Raw genomic sequence first — 13,618 nt, forward strand, 5'->3', positions numbered from 1 at the left:
GCCTGAACTCTGGAGGCTTCTGGGTAGAATCTGAATTTAACCAGCCAGTGCAGTCAGTGGGGGAGAGTTCAATACTGTTCTTTTAAAAACTGCCCACAGGGATTTGAGTGTGTATTAAACGGAGTTGAGGATTAGGGTTATCTCTAGTTATGGAGATAAAGGTGGCCTTCTTGACTTCAGATTTTTTTTTATGCTGGTACTGGAGTTTTAACTCAAACCTGGCCTTTTCCCTTAGGTGTTTTGCTCAAAACTGGCATGATACCACTTGTGCTATACCTCCATTTCCAGCTGACTGGATAGTTAATTGGCGATAAGAGCCTCATGGACTTTCCTACCGTGTCTGGCTTTGAACTTCCTCAGACTTTCTCAGATCTAAGTCTTGTGAGTATTTAGGATTCAAGATGAGATTTTGTAATCTGATTTTCTTAGAAAACTCAAGGTAATGAATGAATGTATGAAGTTTTTCCATTCTCTATATATCTTTGTGCGTGTGTGCACAAGCACATGAGTCTGTGTATGCACACGTGTGTGTGCATGTGTCTGTGTGCATGCATGCTGGTCCTGGGGTTTGGACTCAGTCAAGGCAAGGCAGGTACTTAAGCACTTGACCACCACTTCTTGCTTTATTTGTGGTTGATTGGAAGTAAGAATCTTACTGATTTTCCTGCCTAGGCTAGCTTTGAACCATGATCAGAAGGATATTGACTTGGTGAATCAGATTCTCATTAAGAATCATAGGGATTACTCTGTAAGTGTCATTAATTAGTATTTTTGCACTGGCTGGTAAATTTTAGAATTATTTTTCTCAGGTTCTTGGCTTTAGCAAATACAAGCATAAGAGGCCCAATTAAATGTGAATTAGGGACAAATGATTTTTAATATATCTAAGATTCAAATATTAACTGGGGCATACTTATTCTAAAAAGTTATTCATTCTTTTATCTGAACTTTACATTACACTGAGAACTGGGTATTTGAATCTACAAATTTAAACCTTACTTTATCCTTCTAGGGGATTTTGGTAGAACTAAGTAGTAGGAAATGGCACCCTTAAAATTGCTATCTTAGAAACATACAACTGATCTTCACCTAGGTGCTTATTTCTATAGTAAGTTTCAAGTAAAATACAGCCTTCTGCTTTACTATTGAAGTCAGGAAAACAAAAGACTAAAAACATTCAGCTATATCCAATGAATGGTTAATTAGTTACCCTTCTAATTTTTCATTATTTGCTTTCCTTATTTTCCTTTGATCTTATTTTTGAATATATTTTTATTAGCGTATATTAAATTATAGAAAGCAAGAGGGTTCATTATGATGTTTCTGTACATACATATAATGAACTTGTGCGCGCGTGTGTGTGTGTTGTGTGTGTGTATTGGGACTTAAACTCAAGGCTTTGAATTCTGGTTGGCTTTTGTACTCAAGGCTGACACTCTGCTACTTGAGCCACAACTCCACTTCCAGGTTTTTGCTTGTTAATTGGAGATAAGAGTCTTAGAACTTATCTGCCTGGGCTGGCTCTGAGCCACTATGCTCAGATGTCAACTTTCTGAGTAGCTAGGATTACAAGCATAGGCCACTGGTGTCTTCTCTATTAATCTCTCTTACCCTTCTTCCCTTTTTCCTTCCTTCCTTTCTATTTCTTCCTTCCTTCCTTCCTTCCTTCCTTTCTTCCTTTCTTCCTTTCTTCCTTCTTTTCTAATGCTCTGCCTGTTGAGCTGAAGCGCCACTTCTTGTTTTCTAGTGGTTAATTGGAGATATGAATCTCACGGACTTTAGTGCCCAGGCTGGCTTTGAACTGTGATTCTCAGCTCTCAGCCTCCTGAGTATCTAGGGTTACCCTCACTGCGCCGGGCTCTCCCTTTTCCCTTTCTAAAACCTCCCACTTTTGTTTTCAGAATCTTAGCACTCCACTCCAACTTTCACAAATGACAGAAAATGTAATACTTTGTGGAACTGGCCAATTTCAATTTATATGACAAATTCCAACCCATCCATCTTCATCAAACAGTATAATTTAATTTTTCTCTGAGACCGAGTCAACTACACTGGGTATATGTACCACATTTTCTTTTCTGTTTATTCTTTGATGGACATCTAGTCTGATTCCATAATTGAGCTATTGAGAATTGTGCCATGACAAAGATAAGCATACAGATTCCTCTATAATAGCTGACTTGGTGTTGTGAACTCCACATTGCTTTTGTTTGCTTGTTTGTTTTTGGTGCTAGTCCTAGGGCTTGCACACAGAGCCAGGGCCCTGTCTCTGAGCTTTTTCATTCACGGTTAGTGCTCTACTACTTGAACCACAGCTCTACTTCTATTTTTTTCCTGTTTAATTGGAAGTAAAAATCTCTTCACTTTTCTGCCCAGGCTGGCTTTGAACTACCATCCTCAGATCTCAGCCTCCCGAGGAACTAGAATTACAGGCATGAGCTACCAGCATCTTGCTTAATCCCTGACATTTTTTTTTTCATTTAATCCCTGACATTTTAAAGAGCTCCATAAACTTGAGCTTTTCCTTTTTGTCTCTGAATTCATATAATCCTTTATGGCTTCATTTCCATACATGTTAACAAGACTCACTTGTTAAAGCTTCTTTTTACCCCTTTCAACTTGCTTATTCTTATGGTTTGTGTAATCACAGACTCAGCCCTGAGGAAGAACAATTTATACTGTTGAAATGAGCTGGGAAGCTTTTCCTGACTAGACCTGCTACTCACCTTTCCTCCATCCCATGGAGAAAACCTCCCATCTAATGCCATTGGATATGAGAAAATTAAACTGCTCCTCACATATCTTTTTTCATAAGGACTCTGCCTTTCAGGAAGCTGTTCCCAGGAAAGAGTCACCAACAGTCCTATAAACAAATAAGTAGGTCTCTAGTTGTTATCTAGAGAGTTTGTTTTGCTTCTGTTCTCCCTATGTTCTTCTACTTGCCTGCTCTGAAACTTCCACCAGTCAGCCTTCCTTATCCCTAAAATCCTAGCTACTCAGGAGACTGAGATCTGAGGATTGAGGTTTGAGGCTAACTCTGACAGACAAATCTGAGAAACTCTTACCTTTAGTTAACTAACAAAAAGGCAGAAGTAGAAATATGGCTCAAGTGGTAGACTGCCAACTGTGAGTGAAAAAGCTAAGCAAAAGTGTGAGGCCCTGAGCTCAAATCCCAGTGACACAAAAAAGAAAGAAAGAAAGAAAGAAAGAAAGAAAGAAAGAAAGAAAGAAAGAAAGAAAGAAAGAAAAGAGAAGAAAGAAAAGAGAAAGAAGAAGTTCATCCCATCGACCAATCACACACTGCCCTTGGGCTGCTTGGCCTTTTCCTGCCTTCATTGAGTGACAGCTAGCAGGAAGTTGTAGAGGTCACCTCTGAGCAAGTGCTGCATGTACTGCGCTTAGGAACCCATAGAGACCATTAATAAGTTTAAATTCATGATTACAAAATAAAACTGGAACAATCTTAAATTACCATGAATTTAGCTTTGGGTACAGACTGGAAATGTAAAAAAAAAAAAGTATCAAGTGCTTTCCTGAGTAGCGATTTCTTTTATATCCTTTCGATAATGGGAATTGGCTGGGCACCTGTGGCTCATGCCTGTAATCCTAGCTACTTAGGAGTCTGAAATCTGAGGACTGTAGTTCAAAGCCAGTCCCAACAGGAAAGTCTAGGAGACTTCTGTCTCCAATTAACCACCTGAAAACCAGAAGTGGTGCTATGGACAGTGCCCAAGTCCCATGACAGGAAAAGAAAAGAAGTGGGAATTGCCAAGAACTGGTGGCTCACACTTTTAATACTAGTTGAGAAACAGCTAGGGGAAGTTGAAATAGAGAAACTCTTACCTCCAATTTACTAACAAAAAGCTTATTATCTCCTCTGAACTATGAAACAACAACAAAAAAGCCTAAAGTGGAGAGACTGATAGAGCAGATGAGCAAAAGAAGTTCAGAGACAGCTTCCAGGCCTTGAGTTCTAGCCCCAAGACCAACTTGTGTATGTGTGTGTGCATGCATACATGTGCACACACACAACAAACAACAACAAAATCTCCCCAAACCCCAACAAAACCACCACGGGAATTATTTGTAAAACGTTAGCTCTGAAAACCATGTATTTTGTTGGATACTATGGTTAGTGCAACTAACTATTCTTGCCTTTCTCACATGTGAACATTCACTTACTTTTAGTTGAACTAAAAGCAATTTGAAGCTCAAGGATGTCATTCTGCTATGCTTGTCAGACAAGCCAGTTGATTATGTAAAAACACTTGGTTTGAATGCAGGGAATTTTCTCCTGGGAAGAGCAAAAGAAATGATTCAAATTGTTCTAATGAGGCAAGTGCTAAAGAATTGGTCATTTGGATGCAGATACACTGATGTCTGTTTCTGGAGATGGGACTCAAAAGTTAATGGGGATTGATGGGGCCATTAGATGTACATGATTAGCACAGTCTGTGGGGCTCCTCTTCCTTGACGTGAAGTCCTTATCACCAGGTGCCATGACTGGAGTTCTGCCCTTGAACCATGAAACTCTAGTTCTAGCTCTCCACACACTGATGGTTTAGGACATGATTCCATCAATGTCTCACCTTTCCATTGGCGTTAACATCAAAGCTAGGAAGATTACTCTGGCCTTCCTGCAACCCTTTATTTTTCCTGACAGGATGTAAGTTTTTCACGTGACAGATGCAGAAAAGGGCACTGGGATGCAGGGAAATCTGAACTACCCCATCTTTCCCAGGTGAGGTCATTTTACTAGGCTCAGGTCATCTCACTTGCCTTTGTCCAATTGCATCTCTTTCACCTCATCCTCAAACCTGAGTAAAGGAATACAAGTCTGCCTGTTTCTCCAGGCCTCTGCTTTGTTTTGAAGGCCTCTGCATGAAGTAAAACCTTGATTTGCTTTGCTCTTGGTGATCTGTCTTTCATTATAAGGTGTCATGAGCCTATCTCAAGTAGAAAAGAAATCTTTCCTCCATATCTGGAGTCTGTGACTGCCCAGCTGGCATGCTAACCTCTCTGTTGATGCTTGGAGCAGCCAAGATAGTGATGGAATTAGTACCCGCAAGGGCAGAACCTCCCCTCCAGGTGTGTTACAGAACCCCTGTCATAGACAGCAGCTCAGGACCAGGAGGGATGAATGTTCATATACAGATCTGGTTGAGGGGCCTGTGGGTACTTCTCATGCCAGGCATGAAGCTGAGCTGTGAGCTAGTTGGCTAGTTGTAAGCAGAGCTCTGGGAAATCTGAGTACTGTGCTTCCAGGGAAAGTTTTACAAAAGCTATAGGAATGAAAGAGCTGCTGTAGCTTTACAGACATCTGTGCCAAAACACGACGCAAGCAAACAATCATAATGGCCAAAAAAATTGTCACTGGTGGTGAAGGAAATGAGGGTGGCAGAGAGATATATGCTGTTTTATGTTTCAAAGATGGGTCTTACTGAAAACTTTGAAAAACTAATCATTACATGGGAAGACATCTGCATCGAATTTGCTTTGGTTGTTGAAGGTTGGTAAGGATAATATTTACAGGCTGTTAAAATTTATTTAATATAACAGAGGGGAAAATTGCAAGGAAAAGGCTTCACTTACATATTTACTAACAGGACTGCTAACTCCTAAATCTGGCCAATCTAGTTATTTGAGGAGTCGAGTCTGAAGTGAGGTTTCAAACATCTTTACCACGTTTTTTTTTTTCTGTGCCAGTACTGGGCTTTGTACTCAAGGCCATTTAAGACTAGTGCTTCACTACTTGACTCACAGCTACACTCCTGTAATTTCTATTGGTTAGCTGGAGATAAAAGCTTCATAGACTTTAGTGTCTGGGCTGGCTTGAAACCAAGACCCTGAGATTTCAGCATCCCAAGCAGTGAGGATTACAAGTGGGAGTCATGGGCATAGGCTAATTTTTCACCTTCTGAGAAAGCTATTGATTTCTTTCTTTTGAATCTACATCTACATGCCATTGTATAGGTGAATATAAAGAAGACATCTGTGCTGCTGAAGAAAGTTAGGCTGATAAATACTGATTGGATTGAGAATTAAATCACAGAAGCCAAGAAAGAGGTTAGATTGTAATGTATGGCTCAATACAGCATTCTTCAGGTGAGTTATATGATCTGTCTTTTAGTGGAGTTTTGCAATATACTCATTCATTCATTCATTCATTCATATCCTAAGATCTCTAACTGAGAGACATGTGCATGTGTGCACACACACATACACACACAATAGAATTCACAGTTGAGTTATGGTTCCTTATGGCTTCAAGTTCTATACTAAGAAGTAAAGCAGAAATCATGGGTTATGAACGAACTTACTGATTCTTAGAAGGTTTGAAGTCATTGGTAAAATAATAATGTAAAATCCTCTTCCTTCTCTTTCTCCTTTGTCCTCTTCTTTTTCCTCCTCTTCCTTCTCCTCCTCCTTCTCTTCCTTCTTATCCTTCCTCTTTTTCCTTCTATTGCTATTGATCCTCCCCCTCGTCTTCCTCTCGAGTGCATGCATGTGTGTGTGTGTGTGTGAGTGTGTGTGTGTGTGTGTGTATGTGTGTTGTATGTTGTGTGTGTTTATGCTAGTATGGTGATTTTCAGTACCTGAGTGATGATGTCTCTGAACTTTCTGCTTAAGTCTCATGCTTTCCAACTTGAGCTACATCTCCACTTCCAGATTTTTCCTGGTTAATAGGAAATTAGATTGTAATTCTCAGATCTCAGCCTCCTGAGTAGCTAGGATTACAACCATGATCCACTGGTACTTGGTTACAATTTTGTTCTCCACTTTTTCATGCTAGAGCAGAAATATGCATAGAGGGAGGTGTTCCCTGAGGGAAGGACAAATGCAGAATCTTCATGCTGATGTTTGGGTGTTGAAATCATTCCAACTGACAGAGATACAACCATCAAATATCAGCTCTCAAATCCCTGGTGGGATGATGGGAAAGTGATTCTAAGAGGTCTTCTGTTTTCTGGAATGTTTTGCTGCATTAGAGTTCTTCACATTTTGGGGGTGGGCGGGTCATGGGGCTTAAACTCTGGACCTGGGTGCTGTTCCTGAGATCTTCAGCTCAAGGCTAGGACATTACCCCTTGAGCCACAGCACCACTTCCAGTTTTCTGGCGGTTCACTGGAGAGAAGAGTCTTATGGACTTTAGTGTGCATGCTGGCTTTGAACTGCAATCCTCAGATCTCAGCCTCTGAGTAGCTAGGATTTACAGGTGTGAGCCACCGGTGCCCAGAAATTTTTCCTTTTTTTGTTTTTCATGTATTACTTTTTTGCTTTTTATGGTGTTACTGGGATTTTGAACTCAGGGACCTAAGCTTGGTAGGCAAGTCCTACCAGTATAAGTCCTTTTCACTTCAGCTATTATTCAGTTTGAGTCTCATGGTTTTGTCTAAGCCAGCCAGAGGGCATGATTTTTCTCCCTCTACCTCCAACATGGCTGGATTTACAGGTGTATGCCACCTTGGCAATACAATCTTACTAATTTTTGTTTTGTTCAGGATGGCTTTGAACTATGATCCTCATAGGTGGGTATCCTCACAAGTAGAGGATTCCCCACAAGTAGAGGATACCTCACCAGTAGAAGATACCTCCTATGAGGTATCGTCTAATTGTTGGGTTCCTGGGGTTTAAACTCAGAATTCTGCAGGGATTTCATGGTGTTAAATAATAGATTACTTTGTGATTTCTACCACATTTTTCTATACCAACAGATTTCTTTTTAGATAGTAAGCCAAGTTAATTTCTTTTACAGCTCATTTAGCCTGTATGGTGGTGGTAGTAGTAGTAGTTGTTGTAGTGTATATGCGTTTGTATACAGGTGAATATTTGAGTGAATTAAGACATCATGAGCAAACTCTACCAAAGCTGGAATATCAGCATACAGAAAGGCTGGAATTTTCTATGCTCTGTGGGAGAAACCTTTCCAAAAGACGACAGAGAGCTTCTGTGGAAAGTCATTCTGAGAGGGACAGGGAGGGCCTAACACAGGATCATGGATCAGGAAGAAAGGCTTAGAGCAAGCACTGAGGATGGCATGACATCGTTCACTCCACCCCGTCTCCCAGCCCAGATTTTGATGAAATTCTTTTTTCCTTCCATAGAGAGTAGTGTATGCTGTTCTCCTGGGAACCACAAAGACAATGTGGCCCAAATAGCCCAGCCTAGGTAACTGTCAAATAGTGGAGACAAAAGACACATGTGAAGTGAAGCTTTGGTCATTTGAAGCTGACACCTGACCCCACAGTGGAAGTGACAGCCAGATCGCTATCACTGATAAGAAGCATAAGTCATGGGAGCACTTTTCTTGGGATTCCCAGAAACTGGTGACTTCACAAAGCTCTCACTGCTAGTGGGATCTCATTCTGTGCCCACAGGCTGATGAAGCCAAGAGAACACTATTTCCACAACACATGGGGTAATAATTATTTGTTTGAACATCTGCTTCCTGCTGTGTTCTGATGTGTACAGGTGCAGGATGGTTGGTATTTTATTGTCTTTGCTTTACCTCTGTTGCATAGTAGGTATTCATTGACCAAATGTGTATGTGTGTGTGTGTGTGTGTGTGTGTGTGTGTGTGTGTGTGTGTGTGTGTGTGTGTTTTGCCAGTCCTGGGCTTGGGCTCAGGGTATGAGCACTGTCCTTGGGTTTTTTCAAGGCTAGAGCACTACCACTTGAGCCACAGCACCACTTCTGGCTTTTTTCTATATATGTGGTACTGAGGAATCAAATCCGGGTCTTTGTGCATGCTAGGCAAGCACTCTACCATTAGGCTAAACTCCAAGCCTGTTTTTGTTTTAAGGGACAAAAGGATGATTTGGAATTTGAATTTCTTTTTTTTCATATATTTTTATTGTAATTAATAGAAGGACTACATGATATTTGCCAGATAGAAGGTGCATTAATTCCCATACATTGATACCCTTTCACATGTCTTGGTCCCCATTACCCTCCCCCCCACCCCCACCCCTCATCTTGTTTTCCCCCGTTCCCTATCCAATTTCAAATAACCAAATACAAATATATCCGATTGGAATTTGAATTTCTTGATGATTATGTACAATGCAAAGTTACTGGTAAGGGTTTGATTTCTCTTTCTACATCTCTCATGGTATCTCCCTGAGGCCACGACCATGAACATGGAAAAGGTTGACGATTGAAGCTCTTGCCCGAGAGAAAAATGTCTAATCAGAATTTGGGGTTAGAAACTTCCAAATATTCCATTCCATTAGTGCGCTTGTGCTTTAATACAGAGGTTAGATTTCAGCTAGGGGCTTTGGAAGGCTGACAATGAGTGCAACACAATACAAGCCTCAGTGTATTGTGTTTGAATGAATGCGTTGGCATTTCTAGACAGTAACCTATACATCTGCTTTCCTGCGGGAGGTGACAAGCCAGGGAGCCAGAAGAGGAGGTGCTCAGCTTGTAAAAATAGAGAGACTGTGTGAGAGGCTGAGGAAAGGGACGTCAGCCATGTCTGGGTTCAGCCACTTATGCAGCTCTGCCACATTCCTCAGAACAAACAGCTATTAAATCCAAGCACACAAAGCCCGTAGCAGGCTTCATAATGACAAGCACTGTCAGCACACTATAATTAACATAGGGTGGTATAATTTATAAGGAATGCACTAGGCAGTTTAACGCCAACACAGAGGGAATATCTGTTGTTAGCTTGCAGAATCCAAAGTAGCCTTATCCTTGGATGCAAGCATCTTTCTTCCCCAATGATCATTAAGTTATTTTCTTTTTAAACTCACAAAGGCCTTTCTTTTTCTTTAATAGTGAGGTAGTTCTATTCAAGGCAAGACAGTGTCTTATAGGTGACCCTTAGCGTCTTCTCTCCCTCCCATATTAATCAAGAAGGAACGTCTCAGCAGATTGTCTCTACTGTACATAATTAAGCAGTTCTGAATGCTCACTGAAACTCAAATGGGATGGCACAGAGCCTGGTAATATGACAGTTAATGGCATGAGACTAGCACTTATTCTGTCTCTAGAATAAGCAAAGGCTTTTTTTTAACCTTCCAATTGAGAACAGGAAGAGAAGGAATGAGTCACAAAGATTACAATGGCGACAGGGGTTGTTGGGTACCTCTCTCTACCTTTTATGTTTATCTCCCAGAAGGAAAATGGATCTAAACTGGAAGAGATGACCTCCTAATTACCCTTACTCTAGGGCTATAATAAGTAGTGGCTTTTACTGCTACAGAGCCATAAATTGGTGTGAAGAACAGTTCCAGAAAATAGCTCTAATAGGAAGGTCTGGACCTCTTTTGTACTCTTTTGTACATGAACGTTCTGTTCCTGTACACTTTCAGGCCAGATGAAATACTGTCTTCTTCCTACTACACCAAATCAGAAGGATGTTTAAGAAAATGAAGGGTTATTTTGTTTTCAGAGAGAGAGAGAAGCAACATATGTATTGATCATAAAGAATATTTACTAGAGCTGGGTGCTGCTGATTCAGGACTGTAATCCTAGCTACTCCTGAGATCTAAGTATGACCATTCAAAGTCAACCCAGGCAGAAAAGTCTATGAGTCTCTTAACCCCAAATGTCAGATGCATGTCAGAGCTGTGGCTCATGCAGTAGAGTGCTAGTCTTGAGCAAAAAAGCTAAGGGACAGATCGTAGGCTCTGAGTTCAAACTCTAATATCCCCCCACCTTCACCCCCAAGAATTTTCTAAGTCTGGCTTTCCTCTGTTTGCCTCCCTCCCCCAACATGATCTCTTAATAAAAGAAGGAAATTGGGTAATATTACATTTGAATGAGGAAATAAACTGGTAAGAGCCAATAGTTTTGTTGAAACACATCATCTTGGATCACAAATTAGATATGCTTGTTTTTCTGATAAAGAATTTGGTAGACAATTTACTGTTCCAGGTAAGCTGTGGGAATCACTGGGTCAGTGTGGTTGTTAACTCATCCTGTGGAGAAGAAAAACTTATCAGATGTTTATCTAGGAGGAAACAGAGCAGCACCACAGATCTGAACTTGGTGCTGAGAGATCTCTATGGATGCCAAAACCTAAGGGCACAAAATTGGAGGCGAATTCAGGAAGCAGGCCTCAGAAAACTTTAAGATGGAGTGAGTAATGGTCTACCTCCTTGCTGGTGGCTCACATTTGTAATCCTAGCTACTTAAGAGGCTGGGATCTGAGGCTCCTGGTTCAAAGCCAGGCTGTGCAGGAAAGCTCTGGAGATTCTTATTTCCAATAACCACCAAAAAGCTAGATGTGAACATGAGCATGAGCCTTGAGTGAAAAAGCAAAAGCCATGGGACAGTGCTCAGGCCCTCAGTTCAAGTCCCAGTATCACACACACACACACACACACACACACACACACACACACACACACACACACACACACACACACACACACCTTGGGCCCTGGGAAGTGCTGGAAAAGAAATTCCCGTCATTATGGCTTCCTAGGTGAGAGCAGCATGTTGGAGAGGGAGCAATGCCCCAGTAAACTCAATCTGCACAGAAAGTTGAGATTTGGACTTTCTGTGTTGAATCTAGTGTGTATGTCTGATTTGGATTTCCTAAAGAAGAAATCAGGACAATCTCTTTCAGTCTGCGAGGCTTTCAAATGCAAGAGAGTCATTAGAGGTTTATGCAGTATCTCATGATCTTTCACTGGGGACTGTGTTCTTAGATTGGAGATGACATTTGGATCCAGGGAGTTTTTCCCTCTGGATTTAGCTGGGGGAAATCCAGGTGTTTTGCTTGAGACACGGGTGCAGGAAATAGTGTTCAACCTTCCGCGTTTGAAAGGTGCAATTTGGAGAGCTGGGAGCCTTCATTTCCTTTCAAGAAGGAGGAACAGAAGTCCTTTCATTCACATCCATCATATTTTATTTCAGATTCAGAAACCTTTTAATTTCAGCAGAAAGCTCAACATATGTTATCTTGCTCCAAAACAGCAAATGATGGCTTAAAATATATTCATGCATTTCAAGCGCTCCTTTCCAAAGCAATATAGACACCCATATCCCCCAAATACACACACACACACACACACACACACACACACACACACACACACACACATTCCCACTCATATGGCACATATTTTAGATTTTTTTCCTCTCTCACTTTTGCTTTAAACTCTTCAAGCACAAAGCAAATGTAAAGAGAATCCACGAGTATTTTGTAATTCTTGAAAGGTTAATTGCACTATTTATAGACCAAACTGAAAAGCGCAAGCCCTCTCTTGTGACCCTCCAGGGTCACTGTAGTAAGAGTGACCTCAGCGGAGCCATGACCAGTCATGAATTACTGTCTGTGATACTGAGAACACTGACAGTTCAATCACAGCACTGTTTCAATAGAGAACTCCATATATTTAAAGCGCTGATACTGTTTTCCCTCTAAATGACAGGCTTGACAGATGGGCCAAAAGCACTGCAGACGTTTGAACAAGGAAATAGAGAGGGAGCCTGCTGGAAGCTGGGCTTCATGCAGCCAGCCGAGAATGATGAATAGAGTGTGATTGTGTCTGACAGGTAGTAATATAACTATTCATTCACCACAGAACACCTGGAGCACACTATATTAAATGGTACAAGATGGAGAGATTCTGTGACAAGAATAGGAAGTGTGAATCTCAGGCTGAGTTTAGGTACAGCAATATAAAAGGTCAGGGGTCGAGCAATAGAAATTGCCTTGGAGAAGGCTATAATTAAATTATTTGCTTACTAAAGTGTTTCTAATGTTTTTCTAACATGTTGCCAGGATCATTACTTCAGCAGGTCTGAACACTTCAAATCAAAGCAGCTTCCCCTCCTCTTCCCTCCCTTCTCCATCCTTTCCCTCCCCTCCTCACCCCCCCCCCCCCAGCAACTGTGGAAAGTCTCTTTCTTTCTGCCTTGGGCAAAGAATAGTCCCCGAGGCCTCCTCAGTGAGGAAGTCAAGGTCAAGTCCCAGATCTGACTGGTTTACCCACATGCAAAGCAGAAGGAAGAACCAGAGTGACTGTGGGCCATGTTTTCAAATATTCACTCTTTGTCTCTAAGGTCAACAAGGATACTGACAATGCATCACAGTAAAATAATTCTTTTCATAGCCAAGGAAGTGGATGGGGGTAAAGTTAGATAAAGTGTATTGGACCATTTCCAAACTATGTATCCAGTTTTTCAACCCTCCAATGCACACATGGCTAAATATTTCTACACCTGCTTTAATATTAATTTTTAATTACTGCATCTGACAGTCATTCTGAAAGCTTTGGTTCCACAAAGTGTCATATCACAAGGCATGCTGGCACTGACTCTTTCCATCTTGGCATTTGAACATAACTCATGCATGAGTGCCTTACGTACCACACATGGGCAGAAGTAATGTAAAAATGTAGTATTCTAATTCCTAATGTATGTGAACATGTAAACATAGAGATTCTACATTTTGAGTGCCTCTAAGAAGTAGGAGTGTGTAGTAGTCTGTGTAGTTTGCTGCTAGATCCTTGGGAAAGAAAACACGTGGTTTTAGCCTTTCCACAGCCCAGTGTTCATCAACTGCTGTCTCAAATTAGTTTTGCTTGTCACTTCCTTTATTCACAGCATCCTGTGACAGCCAAGGAAGGTTACAGTGTTGGCCTGACTGTGCTATTTG

Source organism: Megascapheus bottae, chromosome 10, assembly GCF_031878675.1.
Source record: "Megascapheus bottae isolate mThoBot1 chromosome 10, mThoBot2.hap1, whole genome shotgun sequence".
In the NCBI taxonomy this organism is placed as follows: Eukaryota; Metazoa; Chordata; class Mammalia; order Rodentia; family Geomyidae; genus Megascapheus; species Megascapheus bottae.